The 22040-nt window shown below is 38.4% G+C and overlaps 1 long non-coding RNA gene across 1 annotated transcript; it reads left to right on the forward strand.

Moving 5' to 3' along the window:
* Positions 1–11294: 11294 nt before the first annotated feature.
* On the forward strand, positions 11295–21260 carry LOC133081529 (uncharacterized). Its single transcript, XR_009698860.1, has 3 exons — positions 11295–11426; positions 14862–14919; positions 21108–21260. It is a non-coding gene; the product is annotated as an uncharacterized LOC133081529 (long non-coding RNA).
* The last annotated feature ends 780 nt before the right edge of the window (positions 21261–22040 follow it).

Genomic DNA, 22040 nt, shown 5'->3' on the forward strand with positions numbered 1-22040 from the left:
CAGTTTTGATTTGTATTTTTCTGATGACTAATGATGTTGAGCATCTTTTCATGGACTTATTGGCCATTTGTATATTTTCTTTGGAGAAATGTCTGTTCAAATCCTTTGCACATGTTAAAATTGGGTTATTTGTCTTTTTTTGTTATTGAGTAACAATTTCTTCTTTTCCACTCATGTGGCACAAAGTTTACTGCCTAGTGTTGGTAGTAATTTTTTCAGGATAAGTCATTTTCCCAACTAGACAGGGAACTCTTTGAGGGAAGAGGCTGTGTCTCATACCTATTGTTTTCCCCACTGTGACTAGTGCCACTACTACTTAGATCTACCATTTATTGAATACTTGATATGTGCTAGGTGCTGTGCCAAGCACTTTACATGTGTTGTCTCCTCAATACAACAACTCTATGAGATTGTTATGATCTCCATTCTACAGATGAAGAGACTGAGTCAGAGAGAGGTTGAGTCATCTGGTAAAGGTCATACAGTCAGTAAATGACAGAGAGGGGACTCAGTGCTAGGTAAGTCTAACTCCTAAACATGTTCTTTTAACCACTAAAACCACTGCTTCATTATGCACTCTAAACTAGTATGATTGTGTATCTGATATATATAGTAGGCTCACAATAAATATTTCTGATTCATTAGCCTGTGAAATATGGATAAGTTCTGATTTTGTCTGATAAAGCATTCCCTGTGGAAATGCTTGGAAAATCCCCAGTGTGTGATATTTTTGTAATATTTGCTTAAGGATTGTGCAAATGAGTAAACGTGTAGGTGGGAATGCTGACATCCTCAAGTCAACAGTCTCATAATGCTATTTCCAAGTATCATATTGGAAAGGTTTCAGTCTTTCTTAAGGAGTATACTTTTCTTGGAACACTAAAATCTGGAGTTGAAGAGTTCTACAGAAGTTAACCTCAATGTTGATCCTCATGCCACCTTGATGAAAAGAGCCTAAGATTCTTCAACAACAAATTATTGGTGGCTTTTTATCCCACTTGTAAAGCTTCTATCAACAATATCCCTCCCATCGCCATTTCTCTACCTTTCTGCAGATGCAGCTCAGCCTACCTGACATCTAACCATGCTAATAGCCTTTCAGTTGCTATGGGGTTCTTTGGAATAAGTCAAGCTGTTAGAAGCTTTGTCTGGGCAAGGTGTGTAGCTGACATCGAAAGGAACTATTCCCTGAGGCTGGGCACTCATCCCAACAGAAAAAGAAGAGCTGCCAAGCCTGGAGGCAGTGCACAGCAACATGTTTTCAAAGCTTGGTGAATTTCGAATAGAAAATCTGACCATGCATACAAAGAAAGGTGATTTAATATTCTGACTACTTCTCCCCCTCCCCTAATGCCATCTGCAACAGAGACACAGTAGACCTCCCCCTTTTTATTAAAAAGAAGACTATTGTCTCACTATGGATCCTCATGTTTGGTCCCAGAATGCTGTGTGTTCCCTACCTAAGGCAAGTGCAGGGAAAGAATGGAAGCAAGGTACAGAACACTTAACAAGCATGTTTATATTCAGGAAAATGTGCAGAGACAGAAGAGAGCTGTAAGTGAATCTGCTAGGGGTAGATAAGAGCTACACACCACCAGCACCACATGTGACCTGCTTGTGATATAAGCCATGTGCTTTATGCCACAATTCTTGTTTAACAAGACAATAAAGTGGGGGTGGGGGTGGAGGTGGACAAAAAGTGCTTCTCAGCGAGCGTGTATTTTGGTCACGTTGTCTGCCCTTTTCTCTTCATAAATCTGGCATGACTGGTTCAGATGACTGGAAGTTTTTTGCATTGTTTGGCTTATGTATGCACAGTGCCTAGGCTCTGTCTCATGCTCATGTTAGCACAAATTACTGCATGTGAAGTTCTGTCACCTAGAGAGGGACAGAGGAAAGAGAATATGCCACAAGAAAAGGGAAAAAGAAGCTAAGTGTCTACACCTTTTCTCCACGTCATAAACTTTGATGAAAAATTGTCTTAACATTGCATTAAAATATTTTAAAAAGATTTTTCTTTTGTATAAGCCTCTGGAGTCAGATAATCTTAAATTCACGTTTCAGCTCTGCCACTTACTACCTGTGTGACCTTGGGCAAGTTACTTAACATCTCTGAGCATTGGTTTCTTCATCTGTAAAATGTTAGTCTGACTCCTAAACCTACACTCTTAACTATTAACCATATTGCTTCATTCTGCACTAAGTAATAGGGTATTGGATTTTGTGGTTAGCATTAAATAAAATATTGTAAGAAAAACAGCAAAGTGCCTAGCACATTCTAGGTATTAAGAAAAAGCTTTTGTTATTGTTTCTGTGGAGAGAGTATATGGACTGTATTAGGAGGTAATTTGGTGGATGAGGAAGGAGCACTGCAGTCTAGAGGTAAATACCATTAGTTTTGATACCTTAATCTATTACTAGCTGTGTGATTTTGGGTAGTCACAACCTCAGTTTTGAGCCTCAATTTCCTCATCAGTAAAATGGAGCTAATAATAATACCAATTTCACAGGGTTGTTAGAGGACTAAATGAAATATAAAAAATATATAAAATGTAAAATATTTTATATAAAATATAAAAATTTTTATAAATATAATTTTATACAAAATTAATATTTTATATATAAAATATAAAAAACACTGAATACAGTGCTTAACATAGAGCAAATCCTTAATAAATACTAGCTGCTGTTTTTTAAAAATTATTTTTCCTTTTGAAATTTGATGTTCCAAGTAGAGGCACAACACCTAGCTGAATGCCAGGGTATTGAGTTGTAGAATACAGTATCTACCCTGTTCTGTTAGGGCTCTGCAGAATTCTATGAGCCTGGAGAGGAAGGGGCCTGAGAGATTTATCTGCCCCAGCTCATCAGTGCCTACATTCAGCATGATTATTTGGGCTGTTAGGGGTCTTTTGTGTTTCTATACAAATTATAGAATTATTTGTTCTAGTTCTATGAAAAATGCCATTGGTATTTTGATAGGGATTGCATTGAATCTGAAGATTGCCTTGAGGAGTATGGTCATGTTAACAATATTAATTCTTCCAAACCATGAGAATGGTATATCTTTTCATTTGTTTGTATCATCTTCAATTTCTTTCATCAATGTCTTACAGTTTTCTGAGTACAGGTCTTTTACTTCCTTGGTTAGATTTATTCCTAGGTATTTTATTCTTTTTGATGTGATTGTAAATGGGATTGTTTTTAAAAATTTCCCTTTCTGATAGTTCATTGTTAGTGTAGAGAAATGCAACAGATTTTTGTACATTAATTTTCTATCCTCAACTTTAGTGAATTCATTTATTAGTTCCAATAGTTGTTTGGTGGTATCTTTAGGACTTTCTAGCTATAGTAACATAACATCTGCTAACAGTGACAATTTTACTTTTTCCTTTCCATTTTGGATTCCTTATATATCTTTTCCTTTTCTGATTGCTGTGGCTAGGACTTCAATACTATGTTGAATGAATGTGGTGAGAGTGAGCATCCTTGTCTTGTTCCTGATCTTAGAGGAAATGCTTTCAGCTTTTCACCATTGAGTATGATGGTAGCTTTGGATTTGTCATATATGACCTTTATTATATTGAGGTATGTTCCCTCTATACCCACTTTCTGAAGTTTTTTTTTTTGATGTTTGTAATTCTTTATTAAAACAATAAACCCGTCTCATAACTCTCTCAGACTGCTTGTGTACAAAGCCCTAATAATGCTAGCCTGGGGCTATTAATTTACAAAATCCACCACTCTGAACTCTGAAGAGTTTTTTTTTTTATCATAAATGGATGATGAATTTTGTCAAATGCTTTTTTTGCATCTATTGAGATGATCATATGATTTTAATTCTTCTGTTTGTTTATATGGTGTAAATATTGAACCATCCTTGCATCCCTGGGATAAATCCCACTTGATCAAGGTGTATGATACTTTAATGTATTGTTGAATTCAGTTTGCTAATATTTTGTTGAGTATTTTTGCATCTGTGTTCATCAGAGATATTGACCTGTAATTTTCTTTTTCTGTAGTGTCTTTGGTTTTGTTATTGAGGTGATGCTGGCCTCATAGAATGAGTCAGAAACATTCTTTCCTCTCAAATTTTTTGGAATAGTTTGAGGATAGGTGTTAACTCTTCTTTAAATGTTTGGTAAAATTCAACTGTGAAGCCATCTGGTCTTGGACTTTTGTTTGTTGTGAGTTTTTTTTTAAATTACTGATTCCATTTCCTTATTCATAATCAATCTGTTCATATTTTCTATTTCTTCCTGGTTCAGTCTTGGGAGATTGTATGTTTCTAGGAATTTATCCATTTCTTATAGGTTGTCCATTTTATTGGCATATAACTGTAGTAATCTCTTATGATCCTTTGTATTTCTGTGGTGTTGGTTGTAACCTCTCCTCTTTCATTTCTGATTATATTTATTTGGGCCCTTTATCTTTTTTCTTGATTAGTCTACTAAAGGTTTATCAATTTTGTTTACCTTTTCAAGGAACCAGTTATTAATTTCATTCATATTTTCTTCTGTTTTTTAGTCTCTATTTCATTTATTTCTGCTCTAATCTTTATGATATCTTTCCTTCTACTAACTCTGGGTTTTGTTTGTTCTTCTTTTTCTAGTTCCTTTAGGTGTAAGGTTGTTTATTTGAGATTTTTCTTGTTTCCTGAGGTAGGCTTGTATCGCTATAAACTTCCCTCTAAGAAGTGCTTTTCTGCGTCCCATAGATGTTGGATCATTGTGCTTCTATTTTTATTTTTCTCCAGGTATTTTTTGATTTCTTCTTTGAATTCTTCAGTGATCCATTGATTGTTTAGTAGCATATTGTTTAGCCTCCACGTGTTTGTGGTTTTTTTTTCTTCAGTTTTTTCCTTGTAGTTAATTTCTAGTCTCATATTGTTGTGGTCAGAAAAGATGCTTGATATAATTTCAATCTTCTTAAATTTATTGAGACTTGTTTTGTGGCCTAGTGTGTGGTCTATTCTGGAGAATGTTCCTTGTGCACTTCAAAAGAATGTATATTCTGCTGCTTTTGGATGGAATGTTCTATATATATCTACTAATCCATCTGCTCTTATGTGTTATTTAAGGCCAGTGTTTCCTTACTGATTTTTTATCTGGATGACCTGTCCATTGATGTAAGTGGTATTGTTATTTTGTACTGTCAATTTCTCCCCTTATGCTTGTTAATATTTGCTGTATGTATTTAGGTGTTCCTATGTTGTGTGCATATATACTTGCAATTGTTATATCTTCTTGCCTGATTGATCCCTTTATCATTATCTAATGTTCTTATTTGTCTCATGGGACAGTCTTTGTTTTAAAGTCTATTTTGTCTGATATAAACTACCCCAACTTTCTTTTCATTTCTGTTTGCATGGAATACCTTTTTCCATTTTCTCACTTTCAGTCTGTGTGTGTCTTCAGATCTGAAATGAGTATTTTGTAGGCAGCATATATATGGGTTTTGTTTGGTTTTTTTTTAGTCCATTCAGCCACATCTTTCGACAAACATCTTTTTATTTGTCTTTTGGTTTGTGCCTTTAGTTCACTTACATTTAAAGTAATTATTGATAGGCATATACTTACTGCCATTTTGTTAATTGCTTTCTGGTTGTTTTCATAGTTCTTTTTTGTTCCTTTCTTCTGCTATTGCTCTCTTCCCTTGTGATTTGATGACTATCTTTAGTGTTCTGTTTGAATTTCTTTGTCTTTCTTTTTTTGGTGTGTATTTCTTATAGATGTTTGGCTTGTGGTTACCATGAGGTTTATATATAACACCTATATATTTGGTTATTTTAAATTGATGATCACTTAAGTTTGAATGCATTCTAACAACCAGTTTTTCTCCTCCCACCCCCACATGTTTAGTGTTTTTGACTTTATATTTTACATTTTTGTTTTGAGCATCCCTTAACTAATTATTGTGGATATAGATAATTTTACTACTTTTGGCTTTTAAGGTCCATCTAGCTTTATAAGTGGTTTGTCTACTACCTTTACTGTATATTTGCCTTTACCAATGAGATTTTTGTGTAATTTTCATATTTCTAATTGTGGCCTTTTCTTTTCCACATAGAGAAGTTCCTTTAACATTTCTTGTGAAGCCAGTTTAGTGGTCCTTAACTCTTTGCTTTTGCTTATCTGTAAAACTCTTTCTCTCTCCTTCAAATCTGAATGATAGCCTTGACAGGTAGAGTATTCTTGGTTGTAGGGTTTTTCATTACATCATTAAAAAAAGATCATGCCACTCCCTTCTGGCTTGCAAAGTATCTGCTGAAAAGTCAATTGATAGTCTTATGAAAGTTCCCTTTTATGTAACTAGTTGCTTTTCCCTTGCTGCTTTTAAGATTCTCCCTTTAGCTTTAATTTTTACCATTTTAATTACAATGTGTCTTGGAGTGGATCTCTTTGAATTCATCTTGTTTGGGACTCTCTGTGATTCCTGTAGCTGGGAGTCTATTTCTTTCCCAGATTATTGAAATTTTCAGCTATTATCTTTTTCAAATAAGTTATCTGCCCCTTTCTCTCTCTGTTTTTCTTCTGGGACCCCTATAATTTGAATGTTAGTATGCTTGATGTTGTGCAAGAGGTCTCTCAAACTATCCCCAATCAAAAAAAAATTTTTTTTTCTGTTCAACTTGGGTGAGGTCCACTATTCTGTCTTCCAGTTCACTGATCTGTTCCTCTCTATCATCTAATCTATAGTTTATTCCTTCTAGTGTATTTTTTAAAAAAAATTTCAGTTATTGTATTCTTTAGCTCTGTTGGTTCTTCTTTATATTTTCTAACTCTTTGTTAAACTCCCCACTGTGTTCATCCATTCTTCTCCAAGTTCATTGAGCATCTCTGTGATCATTACCTTGAGCTCTTTATTGTGTATATTGCTTATCTCCACTTTGCTTAGTTCTTCTTCTGGGGTTTTATATTGTTAGTTCTTTTGGAACTTATTCCTCTGCCACCTCATTTTGCCTAATTCTCTGTTTCTATTTCAATGTATTAGGTAGGTTGAGTACACTTGGTGAAGTGACCTTATGTAGGAAATGTCCTATGGGACCCAGCAGCACACTCCCCTCTGGTCATCAAAGCTATATGCTCTTATGTGTGCTGAATGGGCCCTTCTGTTGTGGTGGGTCCAAATACTGCAGGGACACTGGTAGGTGGAGTTGGCTCCTGGTCCAGTTGGCTGCCAAGCTCTGCCTCCTGAAGAGGCTGCCAGCCCACTGGTGGGAAGGTCTGGGTCCTGGCATGTCTGACTGTGTGGCCCAGGCCATCTCAGTGCTGGTGCCAGCCTGCTGGTGGGGAGGGCTGGGTCCTGGGGCAGCTGGCTGCTGCAGGGCTGGGTCCTGGGATGGTTGACTGTGGGGTCCCAGGGAGGTGCAGGGCCTGGTGCCAGTCTGCTGGTGGGTGAGGTTGCATCCTGTGCAGCTAGCTGCTTGGCCTGGGCAGTCACAGGGGTGGTGCCAACCAGCTGGTGGGCAGGTAAGCTGCAGGTGCTAATAGGCTAGAGGGAGGACTCCAAAATGGTGCTTGACAGCACCAATGTCCTCATGGTAGTCTGAGCACCCAAAAATAGCTGCAACCAGCATCTATGTCCCTAGGGGGTGTCCCAGTTTCTCCTGTCTCTCTGGGAGGCTCTCTAAGATCAGCAAGTGGGTCTGACCCAGGCTCCTTTCAAATTACTGTCTCTGCCCTGAGACTCAAAGTGTGTGAGATTTGTGTGCATCTTTTAGGAGTGAAGTCTCTGTTTCCTACTGCCCTCTGGTTCTCCCATACACAAGCCATGCTGGCCTTCAAAGCCAGACCTTCTGAGAGCTCATCTTCCTGGCACAGGACCCCCAGGCTAGAGAGCCCAATGTGGGGTTCAGGCCCCTTGCTCCTTGGGAGAACCCCTGCAATTGTGATTATCCTCCCATTTGTGGGTTGTCTACCTGGAGGTATGGGTCTTGACTGTACAGTGTCACTGTCCCTCCTACCTATCTCATTGTGGTTCCTTCTTTATATCTTTAGTTGTGGAAAATCTTTTCTGCTAGTCTTGAGGTCGTTCTCATTGACAGTTACTCTGGAAATGGTTGTAATTTTGGTATGCCTGTGTGAGGAGGTGAGCTCATGGTCTTCTTACTCTGCCATCTTGGCCACACCTTCCAGAACAGGACTTTTTCTGATTATGGGATTTTGACCTTAGAATCCTTCATTCTTGGCCTCAGAGTACATGAACAGTAAATTCTTAGACTCAAAAATTGTATTTAAATCATAGTTTTCCTTTCTTTTCCAGAATTATGCTTGTACATATGAAGATGCATTTAAAAAACTTGGTTTCAAGAGTCAAAATGAAATGGCTCATTTACACAATGTGTGTGTGTATCCTTGTCCTAGTTCTTTGATTTGGCTTTGTCTGTGGAGAGCTGGCATGAAACTACCCAAGGGAGAGTTAGTCAAATTCTGGGAGATTGACTTATGGAAATACGTATTTTTAATACTTACATAGATGTATGGAAGTAAAATTAGGAACCCCACTCTGAACAAATACACATCACTCTTTTCTAACATAAAGCAAAATCCTAAGATTATATAATGTGCTACAGATATTCCAATAGTCCGGTTTTCTGGTGCATAAATGGATCTCTGAAGAACATGTTTCTTTTTGTTGTTATTGTTATCAAATCAGAATTTCAAGTGCCCTACTTGCTGCTCCTAGATGGTACATGTGCCATACAGATGTTGATGCATAATCAATGAAATCTTTTAAAATGTCAGTATACCCTACAGCAGCATAATCATTCATTGAGTAGGGAGGGAGGAAGGGCTGGGCCAAGAGTAGTTGATCCAGACTTGGGAATCCAAGCTGATTCTTTGAGGTCTACTGTCTACTGGTCTTCAGAGTTTGGGAAAACTTGTGTCAAGGACCCTCTCATGTAAAAAGGTCAACAGAACAGGGACCATAACTGAGGGTTGTGTACCCTTCTAATGATTTGCTAGCTTCTGTATATGTCTTCACATGATCAACTATAAATCCCTTAAAATGAGAAGAGCTTAAATGCAGGTGGTCATCTGGGACCCCAAGGAGGGGTCAAGGTAGAGAGCCTGCGGCTCCTTCCATAGCCACAACTATGGAAGAGCAGAAGAAGTAGCAACTATGGAGAGGAGGTAAGAGGAGGCCAAGGTCCTATAGCTTGCTGTAAAGAAAGGAACATGGAAAATGGAGTTTGTAGGAGTTTATGTAAGCATAGGGGATAAGTTCATTGGTCTACATAAAATGAGGAGATAGAACTGAGACCCCTACATAAATCAAGAGCCCTCAAAAAAGGGCTACACTCTTATAGTTCCTTGGAGAAATAATTGAATCCAGATATGTAGCAGGGGAACAAAACAGGTGAGCCACGAATTATTTATGGTGCCAGAAAGAAATGAAATGCACCAAGACTAAGAGGACATGGCAAAAGGACATAAGAACTGACTCAAATAAGCTCTCACTGGTCAATCTTGGGACAAGTTTAGTGTTATTTATAAAGGGGAAAAGATACTGTTACAGGGCAGAGGTCTGAAGGACACTACTTTAAACAAGTGATCAAATTAACATCACTGATACTGGGACAAACTGATATGTGTTTTTGGATGTGAAGTGATGGGAAAAATGCAGACAAAAGATTCAAAGCAGGTGTTATAAATATGTTCAAAGAACCAAAGTAAATCATGCTTAGAGAAGTAAAGTATAATGACAATGTCTCATCAAAGAGATCTAGGGCTGTGTGGAGAGTGTGATCCCAGGACAGGCTCTTCTTGGTTGTCTCTTTCTCAGATTCTTTCTATTAATCTTCTGACTGGTTTGATGTTTTGCTTATTGCTATCCTGGAGCTACCAGTCTCTCTTAAATGCTTACCACCAAAATCTCTACTGTTTTCAACAATGCCCTTAGGTATGCACTTCTCCATGCTCTCTTTTAATAAAGTCCATCATCTTAAGCAGAGTTATCAAGCTCTTGGTCCTTATGGCCTGCCCCTCCCCCTGGGCAGAATCTCTGGACCACTGCATTGGAGCTGGGGGCAGGGACAGTGGGTTGCTTCTTTTGGAGTGACACTCCTGTTTTACCAATGGGTGCCAGGGATGGTGATAGCTTGCCACTGCCATAGTGGAATCTCTATTGTATGAGTGAGCGGGCGGGTGGAGCCAATTAGGCGCCAGTATTCTCAGCCTGTCTTTCCTCCGGTAAAGCCCTTGTCCTATGGGTGGGAGCTGAATGGGGAAAGAAAGTTTCAGTCCTCTCCGACTCACCTGCCTAGAACAGAGCTTCTGTAACATTGGGCTGGGGAGAAAGAAAGACACCAGCAGCCTGCCCTTTCCAGGGTGAAACTGTAGCCATAGACTAGAAGTTGTAGGGAAAGGGAGCACCTGTCTTCCGGCCCATACCTGCCTAGAGAAGAGTCCATTGTACAGAGCTATGGGGTGGGGCATGGGAGCAGGTCGTGGCTCAAATGCCACAGACTCACTATTGTTACTGAGATTTAGCAGATTTTCTTGGATAACTGTTTCTTCATTTGCTGTATTTCCTTAAGACAATTTGTGGAGATTTTAAATGTTTTTTAAAAGTAGTTTTTCAATGCTTAAATGGTTGTTTCACTGCAGAAAGTTTCGTCAGATATCTTGTACCACCATTCTGGAAGTTCTGCCTATTTGTGGGCCATTTCTTTTTTTTTTTTTTTTTAAGAAAGTAAATCATCACCTTTTTTGACCAGGATTATTTATTTATTTATTTATTTATTTATTTATGGCTGTGTTGGGTCTTCGTTTCTGTACGAGGGCTTTCTCTAGTTGCGGCAAGTGGGGGCCACTCTTCATTGCGGTGCGCGGGCCTCTCATTATCACGGCCTCTCTTGTTGCGGAGCACAGGCTCCAGACGCGCAGGCTCAGTAATTGTGGCTCACGGGCCTAGCTGCTCCGCGGCATGTGGGATCTTCCCAGACCAGGGCTCGAACCCGTGTCCCCTGCATTGGCAGGCAGATTCTCAACCACTGCGCCACCAGGGAAGCCCGCCATTTCTTATATATGTGGAAGGATGATTCATAGGATGGAATCAAGAGCTATGGACAATCATACCCAGAGAGCAGTACTGGGCCCTAATAAGAAAACTAGTGATACGTGCCCAGCTGGATTTCAGAGCAGCTATGGACTACTATATGTCTCCTATTCCCATCCTTTGTGAATGGAAGTGTCTACTGTGGTTATGAAATTTCTACCTCAGCATTATATGTTGGGAGTTTAGGGGCACATAACTTGTTTATTTCACAGGTCCTCAGATCTAGAGGATCTACACCAAGGAAATTCCAAACTTGAGGAGACTTATCCCCACCTAGAACTTATTTAGCTGATGAGATCCTGGTCCTCAAACCTGAACTTGATGTCAAAATAGACTGAGATTTCTGGAGGCCTCGTGAGGAGGTGGGTGTATTTTGCATGTACGAGAAATGTAAATAATTTATGGTTAGAGGGGGAAATGTGGTAGATTTTAAATGGCTGCAAATTCATTGTCACTTCTCCCATTCAATATGGGCTGGCTTTAGTGACTTGCTTGACTAATGGAATACAATGGAAGTGATGTTCTAAGATTTTAGTCACAAGATCAGAAGAAACCTTGATCTTCTGCCTGGGAAGTTTTGAAATTCATCTACCATGCTGTGAGAAAATCTAAGCAGCCACATGGAGAGTAACATGTAGAGAGGAACTGAGGTCCCCAGCTGACAGTGCTGTCTGAGCGCCCAGCTGACAACCCAACACCAATTTACCAAGAATGAGAATGATCTATTTTGAAAGTGGATACTTCAGTTTCAGTAGAGCCATTTGTGTGGAGTAGAGATGAGCCATTCCCACCCAAATTGCAGATTCACAAGCAAAAATACATGATAGTTACTGTTTTAAGCCACTAAGTTTTAAAGTGATTTGTTATGTAGCATAAATAACCAAACATTCTTCAAACCAGCAATTCCATATCTATATGCCTACTCTGATAAACTCTTGTACATGTGAATAAAAAACATATATGAGGATGTTTATTGCAGCACTCTATATAAAAGTGAAAAAGTTGAAATAATGTACCATTTCTCAGTTGGGGAATGGCTAAATAAACTGTGCCTTTTTCACACAGTGGTTAAAATAAATGAACTAGATCTATCTGTATCAATATGCATAATCTAAAAAATAATGTTAAATGATAACAGCGATTTACAAGAAGATACATGTAGTAGATTCCATTTATATATATTCAAAAATATACAAAACAATGCTGTGCATTATTTATGGACATACATTTTTATAGTAAATGCGCAAAGCCAAGCAGCTGATTAGTAAACATCAACTTTAGGAAAGTGGCTCTCTCTATGGAAGGGTAAGGAAGGGGGAAAGGTTGAAAGTGGGGCTTTACCTGTGATAGTAATGTTTCATCTCTTTTGTTCTTTTGTTCTTTCTTTTTGAGAACTCCATAAGACAAACTATTTACATCTTTTTTATCTTCGTGGTAGGCATGAAGGTGTCTGTTATATTATTTTCTGTAATTTGTATGCTTGAATTCGTTCATATTTTATATTTTTTTTAAAAAAGAAGAGAGGAAAGTACTAGATATGCACTCATTATCACTATGACATACTATGTCCACATGGGTGGGGCACGATCAACAATAAAGAATAAAGAATTTTTACATACAGTAAAATGCACCCTTTCAAATTGTACAGTTTGATGAGTTTTGACATATATATATATATATATATATATATATACACCATGACACCATCACCACAATCAAAATGTAGAACATGCCTGTCACTTCAAAGGTTTTCTCACGCAGCTTTGTAGTCAGTCCCACCATCTCTGGCCCCAGGCAGCTATGGATTTGCTTTATGTAACTATAGATTAGTTTTACCTTTTATAGCAATTGATATAAATGAATTCATACACTAGGTTTGCTTTTGTGACTGGCTTCTTTTGTTCAGCATGAGGATTTTGAGATTCATACATGTAGTAAGTGTATCAGTAGTATGTCCCTTTGTATTGCTGACTAGTATTTTATTGTATAAATATACACTATTTGTTTATTCTTCTGATGTTGGACATTTAAATTGTTTCCTGGTTTTGACCATTATAAATAAAACTACTATGAACATTCATATGTAAGTCTTTTTTTGTGAACATAGGTTTCCATTTCTCTTGGGTAAATAGCCATGAGTGGGATTTCTGAGACCTATGGTAAGTATATGTTTAGCTTTACAAGATGCTAACAAACTGTTCTCCAAAGTGCTTGTAACATTTTTTTTTAAGTAGCTAGAGATGATTTTATTCCCAGCAGCGATGTATGAGAGTTCCAGTTGATTTACATGCTCACCGACACTTGGTATTATTAGTCTTTTAAAATTTAGCCATTCAAATGGATAAGTAGTGGTATCTCATTGTGGTTTAATTTGCATTTTGCTGATGACTAATGCTATTGAGCATCTTCTTACATGCCCATTGACCATTCTTATATATTATTAGTGAAATATTTGCTTAAATCCATTGTCCATTTAAAAATTAGATTTTTGCTTTCTTATTATTGAGTTATAAGAGTTCTTTAATTATGGATAGAAGTCCTATGTCAGATATTTGCATTGTGAATATCATTTTGAGTTAATTTTTGTGTATGGCATGAGGTGAGGGTTGAGGTTCACATTACATAATATGGATAGCAGTTGTTCCAGCACTTGATTGGACTGTGCTTGGAATCTGCTCTACTTCTGCACTTCCTATTATGTAAATTATTAAATAATCGATGTCATTAATTTAAGCCAAAAAGTATCTGTATGTATTAATTCCTTTGACCACCTCCCTATTTTCCCTCTAACATTTCCACTGAGAATAGCAGAAGCATAGGGGAAATTACCTAAGTGTGTAAAACACACACACACATGCACAGAAGAGAGAGACAGGGAGAGAGACAGAGACAGAGATGTATTCCTGTTTACCCCAGAGCAATGACATACAGCATCATCATAGTTACACAACAGCCAGTGACAAAATTAGTTTAAATCCAAATTGTTTAAACTTTCTCCCTTCTTCTTTTAGTTTAAATCCAAATTGTTTAAACTTTCTCCATTCTTCTTTTAGCTTTAGCACATTTGACCCTGCTAACTCCAGGCCTCTTTCCAATTCTGTAACCTAAGCCCTCATTGTCTTCTGCTGGGTGCTCTATAACCACCTCCTTTCTGGATGTTTCTCTCCTGAGTCCATCCTGCCTGACTACTTTTTTTTGCAATGCTGCTTTCACTAAATTGTTCCTAAGCTCAGACCTTCACAATGCCCTGTTCTCTTAGCTTCATCAGGTCCAGACTCTTCTGTCTGGCTCTCAAGGCCCCACCTCTTCTACGTAACTTTCTTCCTAATAGGCTGGTGTTCTCGCCTTTCCATGGACAACCTGTATTAATCCTGCCACTTGACTTTTTGTTCCTGCAGTTCTCGTCTTTCCTCACGTGCTACATCTTCTACAAAGACTTCATTGAGGTCTCTACCCTAATCACTTCTTTATATTGTGAATTTCTGTCACAACAAACTCCACTCAGCCTGTGTATTTTCTTATATTGTTGCTATTATTGAATGTGTATGTCTTGTCTCCCCAGCTGGAATAGTGACTGTATTCTTCTGTCCCCACAATGCTAAGTACATAAATGCTTCCTTGGCTTATTTTTACCATTTTTTCACAGATTAGAGTGTCAATTTAAAATTAAAGATACTTTTTACTTTTAGAATTGTCTTTTCATTTCATCTGTTGCCTTTGTTCTCCTGGAAAGAGGAAGGGCTTCTATGGAAAGACTGTTATGGCAACTCCACCCAAATTTTTGATTCTCTCCACAGGTTGGAGGCGAATGGGAAGCCAATATTCTCTAATTCCAGGCCAGAAGTGAACCAGAAGGTAAGAGACAGGTGGTTGGAGAGTGAATATTCTCTCTCTAAGACATCAAGGAAAGGCAAGAAGCAGGCCCCCTGATCTAATCCTTGGTTACCCTAAGACAAAGACCACTCTCTTCAGAGGATTTTCTCCTGGCTGCAGTGGCTGCTGTTTCCTAGCTTTAACAAAGTGAAGAGAGAAACTTAATTGGGAAAACGCTTTTTAAAATTATTAAAGTGCACATAGAGAATAAATGAGGGGAAAAGTATGCAAGGAAACGCACTACTGCTTCCCTTTTTCTATCCCCATTGTCAACGAAAGAGGTTCTCAGTGCACCCTCAGCTCCCAGTGGAGCTATTAAGGATAGCACACTCCAGGGAACCCGCACTTCCCTGTGGAGCTGGTGAGAGAGTGGTATTTAGTTCCACACACTTGGCCCCGTACACATGCACACACAGTCTCCTTAACCCTGTCTTTCCCTGTCCTTGTTCATAAAAATTCCTGTCTGATGTCATCAGTGATTTAATTTGCTGTGTCCATCTCACAGGACTGACCCTTGGGTTCCAACATTGCTGGTGAGGTATTTTAGTTGTTTACTGGCATAACAGGTATGCCCGAGGGACCACGAATCACCTGTGATTTTCAGCAATCATTATACCAAAATTTCAATGGCATTAAATTCAATTTTTACATATGTGGAGTCTCACCCTGTGAAGAAAAAAAAGGCTGTAAATACAATGCTTTCAAATGAAAGTAGTGTTTAGTATTTGACTGTCATCCACTTTGTTTTGCTCCGTGGATTACTTCAGCTAGAATTTCTGGTGCTGTAGAAAACCAGTTGAGAAAATAACCATCCTTTATGAGCAATTTTAGGTTTTCTAACCCTTATTGCAATCTTCTGCTTTAATTTGTTTTCCACTAGTACACGCTCAAGTGTAGTGAAAAGAAAGAGCACTGAGCTGGGAGAGGGAGACTGAGAACGTTCCAGCTCTGCCAGTCTCTCATTTTATGACCATGGTCAAGTCCTTTTCCCTCTCTGGGCCTCAGTTTCCTCATTTGTCAAAAGAGGGACTTGGACTGGATAGTCTTAAAAGGCCCCTCCAGCTTTGATATTTTGTAATTCCAATCAAATATGGTATTTTCATGGATTTTTAAAACACAAAACCAAATTTGTAACACTGGCATTAGCAGGTTTTTTAAAAAGTCTTTCTTTTTTCTCAATAATAAGCCTCAGAGGTGGGATTTCAAAATTAGAATTTCCTACAGGCTGCAGCCATAATGATAGAACCATCACAGGCGTACTATTAGAGTTAATATTCTTATCCGTAGACATCTAGAGAAGCAAATAACGTTTGAAGATCTTTTTGCTGTTTCTTTGTGGGTTCTTTATCCAGAGGTGTTTATATGAGTGTATCTTTATATAGTGAGTGGTAAGAAAAGTGGGAATGTAATGAGCAAAGGAAAATAAAGCCCCCTCCTTTTATCTTTGCCCCAACCTGTCTCTGTGATTGTTTCTCAGTGAAACCACTGGTGTTTTGCAGCTTGGGGAGATCAGGTATGTACCGGCACTCATTCACTGCTAATAGGGGCTGCTAATAGTGTTCCCATCTCCTGTCAGGGCTGTCACAGTTGATTTTTTTTACATTTCTGTGAGTTCCATCAAGTTTAACAGCTGAAAATCAAGCTCATTAAGAAGCTCCCCAAGTATTTCAGCGTGGGCTAATTTTCCAAGGCTAGGCTTGGGCACAGAATTTAGTGAAGGGAATCTAGATAGGGATCAAATAAGAACCAGGGACTTTATTCGCAGAACTTTGGGAGGAAAGAGGGAATTGAATGGTAAATGGAATGCCCCAAATGATGGTCTGTGTGTTTGGCAAAATTGCCCAATGACCTTAAGTATTCTGCTAAAGTCCATGCAACTACTTAATATACTGGCATATGCATAAAAGCAGCTCAGGAATGGTGAGAGATTTTAATTCATTCACTCATTTATTTATTCTTTCATTTGTGCAGGTAAGACTCTAGGCTCTGCCATTCTTCGTGCAGATAGGGCAAAGACTTTGGCAAGACAACCCTTAAAATGGTTTCCTCCTCCATTGCTGTCTGCTCCTTCACAGCCTCCTTTGTAATTTCCTACTCACCTTCCCAGTTTGTTAATATTGGGGTGCCCTAAGGCTTAGTTTTTGAATTTCTTTTCTTCTCTATCAATGCCCGCTCTCTTTGTGATTTCATCCAGTATTATATCTTTAAATATGATCTATATGCCAACAACTCCAAACTGATATTTCTAGCACAGACCTCTCCTCTGAACTCCAGAGTTATATATCTGCCTCCTTAACATTTTCACTTGGATATGTAGTAGATGTCGCAAACTTAATAGTTCAAAAATGGAATTTCCCCTCAAATCTGCTCATCCCATGGTCTTCCCCATCTCGAGAGATGGCTCTCCATCCTTCCAGTTGCTCAGGCTGAAAACCTTGAGTCACCCTTGACTCCTCTCTTTGTCTGACACCTCATAACTAATCCATCAGGAAATCCTGATGGTTCCAACTTCAATATCTACGTATCTCCTGTATTTGACCACTCTTGGACTCCAATGCTATCACCCTGAAGCTGTCATCATCCCTCTTTTGGATTATTGCAATAGCTTCCTCACTGGTGTTCCTGTTTCCCCCACCTCCGTCACCCCCGCAGTGCATTCTCAGTGTAGATTTCAGAACGATTCTTTTAACGGGTAGGCTAGATCATGCTCTCCTCCACTCAAAACTCCCCAATGCTCCTCATCTCACCAAAGGCTGTCAGGGTCTATAAGGTCCAACATGATCTGCCCCCTCTCCTCCGGTTAACTCTCTGACCTCATCTCTTAGTAATGTCCCCCTCACTCACTCTGCCTTTATGTTCCTCAAGCACACCAGGTAACTTCTTGTCTCAGAGCTTTTGTATTAGCTGTTCCCTCTGGAGGAATGCCCCTCCCCTATCAGCATGGTGCATTCTCTCATCTTTAGGGGTATTCCCTGCTTTAGTTTTATATAACACATATCATCATCCAACATTATTTATATTATATATAATATTATATATATATATGTTTGTATATTATATATATATATATATATATATATATATATATATATATATATATATATATATATATATATATATATATATAATATACATTTGTTGACTGCTGTATTTCTAGTTGCCAGAACCGTGGTAGGCACATAGGTGATCAATTTGATGAGTGAATGAATGAATGAATAAATGAAGGCATTATTCAAGCCTGAGTGACCAATGTCTGTGAGCCAGGCCTCAATGAGACAATAAAGGAAAGGTCATTTTGACTTGTAGTAATGTAGGATCGGGGGCCAACCCAACCTAGAGGCTGTATGTTTCTCGGTATCTGCTTAGATCAAATAATGGAATTGTAAAAATAATGTTTTTGCTAGTGAACTTATAATAAATATAAAACTATATACAACTTGAAATAATGGAGAAACTTGAAGTGTAAGCACTTAGTGTCAATCCAGTCAAGTTGCTTTATACTAGGAAGGTTTGCAGTGATAGCTTACTGTGATGGCTAATTTTATTTATGTGTCAATTTTACTGGGCCACAGAGTGCCCAGATATTTGGCTACACATTATTTCTGGGTGTGTCTGTGAGAGTGTTTCTGGATGAGATTAACATTTGAATTAGCAGACTGAGTAAAGCAGATTGCCCTCCCTAATGTGGGTGGGCCCCATCTAATCAGTTAAACATCTGAGTAGACCAAAAAGGCTGACCCTCCTGCAAGTAAGAGACAATTCCTCCTGCCTGACTGCCTGTGAACTGGGACATTGGATTTTTATTGTCTTTGGACTCAAATGGAAACATTAGCTCTTTCTGGGTCTCAGGCCTGCTTGTTTTCAGACTGGAACTACACCATTGGCTCTCCTGGTTCTCAGCCCTTCAGACTCAGACTAGAAGTTTCACCATTAGTTCTCCTGATTCTCAGGCCTTTGGACTCAGACTGGAACTACACCACTGGCTCTCCTGGGTCTCCAGCTTGCTGACTGCAGATCGTGGGACTTCTCAGCCTCTTCTTTTTATGAGGCCTGGCTCATCCTGTGGCTCAACTTCAGTCGTTTCTGAGGCCCAGGGGAATTCCTGGCCTTTGATTCTCTGAGAGAGTGATGATGATAGCTCATGTGTACATCATGCTCCAAGCACTATAAGTAATTTATTTAAGCCTTATAACAACCCTATGAGGAAGATAATGTTATCATCCCCATTTTACAGATGAGGAAATTGAGGCATGGGGAGACCGAATAGCTTGCCCAAGCTCGAAAAGTCAGGACTTGTACCCTTGCAGTCAGCTTCTCTTAACATTATAAAGTAAATCCTTATAGCATTTCTCTAAATCTCCCTTGCTGGGACCAGTTCAAGTGCCCTACAGTCACCCCTAGGCAAGAGAAAGAGTCCTGATGGACAAGATTACCTTTTCTACCAACTTTAAAAGTTTAATGCTCTCTGGCTCTCACCCTTGCTGCCTCCCTTCTTTTCACTTGTCCTTTTCTTCTTTTATTTTTTCTTTCCTTCTCTCTAGTTCACTTCCTACCTTTTTGAAATTCATTTATTGACCATTTCCCCTATCTTCTTGATTACTTTCAACAGCAGGCAATAATATTGTCACTTTTCTGTCTTAAAAAAATCCTCTCTTGACTCGATTTTCCCTTTTAGCTTCAGACCCATCTTCTCATTCTTTCCTAAACCCCCTCCAGTCAGGCTTTTGCTCCCATGCCCACTGAAACTACAAGGTCACCAGTGCCCTTCACATTGCTAAGTCCAGTGGTCAGTTCTCACATTACTTGACTTGACTTCAGCATTTGAAACATTCACTCTTTCTTCATTCATATACTTTCTTCACTTGGCTTCTAGGATGCTACACTCTCTTGGTTTTCAATGCTCCTTTTCAGTATCACTTGCTGATTTTTTTTATATCCCTGACCTTTTAACTTTAGAGTTCTGTTGGGCTCAGTCCTTGGACCTCGGTCATTCCCTTGGTGATCTCATTTAATTTCAAGACTTTAAATGCCATCTAAAAGCTGATGATTTTGATTGTATATCTTCATCTTGAATTTCTTCTGACCTTCAGATTCCTTTGTCCAACTGCCTGCCTGAGATTTCTACCTTAAAGAGAGATAGGCATCTCAAAGTTAACACATCCAAATCTGATCTTCCATTTCACATTAGTTCCAATTCTACCACCGTGTTTCAAAACTACCTTTACTTGTTTCCCACCTGGATAACTGCAATAGCCTCCAACTGGTCTCCCTATTTCCTCCCTTACCTCTTATACTCTACTTTCCACTTAGTATCCAGAATAATCCTTTGAAAACGCAAGTTACTGTTGCATAATCAATGCCTAGAATAGTTGTCAGAATGTAGTAGATGCTCCATAAATATTTGCTGAGTGAGTGAATGAATGAAGGAAGGAAGGAATCAAATATGGTCCTTGCAGGGAGGATGATAAGTACATGATCATACTACAGGGTAGACAGTGTTAAGTCTTACTTTGGAGGTACAGATAAAGGGTTCTTGGGAGCTCAAAGAAGGGAGAGGTCATTCAGATATGGGAAGGGAGTCAGGGGAATCCAGGAGGGCTTAATGGAGGAAGTAGCATTTGAACTGGGACTTGAAGAACGGGTAGTATTTGGACTTGGGATGTAGAGGGAAGCACAGGGAGTTCAGTTAGGCTTAAGTAGGGTATGTGAAGGGTGGCAGAAGTGAGAAATAAGATTAGAAATGAGGTCTTTGGCCAAAGCATGAAGGTCCCTGAATGCCAGGTTAAAGATTTTGCCTTTAGGTGTGATATGAAATAGAGTGGATATGAAGGTTACAGAATTGGGTGAAAAAATTTGAGTCATAAATCAATGATTTTCTCTGATTTAGCTTTCAGGTCTTTACTCAATTGTCTCTTATTTTAAGTTGTTTACAGACTTAATGATATAGTTCCTAACCTACTCCAGGTAAGAATCAAACAGGAAAAAGAGGGAGAAGATATTTAATCTGAAAACAGATACACCTCCAGGGAGAGAAGGGCTAGATGACTGCTAGAAGGAAGAAGATGGAAACCCTAAACTGTAGGCTTAGAACCTCTGTTACTGTACAATCTAATAACTTTTTCTTGCTTCCACATTTAAATATTCTTTTAATAACTTTTTTCTGATTACAGAAGTAATGCATATTCAATATAAGACACTTGGACAACAGAACAACACAGAAAAGAAATCCCTCTGTGTCTATCTACCATCTGGAGACAAGCACTGCAAACAATTTGGTATCACCCCTTTCTTTGCACGTATCCACAAACGTATATACATATATATTTACATATTTTAAACAAAACTTACATCATGTTGTGCAGATATGAAATAGACTGCTTTTCTCACTTAACAATAAACGTATCATGAATATTTCTGAAATTGACATCAGTTTTAATGGCTATATGGTATTCTCTTAGCCCTAATTTTGCTCATCTGGATTGTTTCTAATTATTTGTTATTAAATATCCTTCTTACATTCATCTTAGCACTTTTCTCTGCCATTTTTAAGGGATATATTTCTAGAAGTGAAATTGTTAGAATAACATATGACTACACTTTTAAAGTCTTCTCCCTTCTGAAAGGTTTTACTGTTTACACTCCCACCAGCAGAGAGGATGTGCCTATTTCCTTATGCTCAGGATAACATAATTTTTTTTAATGAGACCTTCTATTTAATTAAGAGCTTCACATCTAAGTCCTCAACTCTTATCTTTCCTACATTGTATTTATAGACATACCAGGTGAAATATAGTTGCACTTGGATTACTTAATTCTAAATATCAGTTAAGATATTTTACCTAATTATTATCACAACACACAACTCAAATTGGCTCCCTTAAGGGGTCAAGCATCTCATTTTGCCTGGAAAGTCTAAGTCTAGGCCTTGTGTCTCATCAAAATTAATAGTGGCAACGCTGCCACTCTTAAAACTTTCTCAGTTTTGAGTGATATATCTTATGGCCTCCATTAAAATTTTATTATTTTTATATAGTTTTAAAGGTTACTTTCCATTTACAGTTATTGCAAAATATTGGCTGTATTCTCCGTGTTGTACAATACAT

Source organism: Eubalaena glacialis, chromosome X (assembly GCF_028564815.1).
Source record: "Eubalaena glacialis isolate mEubGla1 chromosome X, mEubGla1.1.hap2.+ XY, whole genome shotgun sequence".
Taxonomy (NCBI): domain Eukaryota; kingdom Metazoa; phylum Chordata; class Mammalia; order Artiodactyla; family Balaenidae; genus Eubalaena; species Eubalaena glacialis.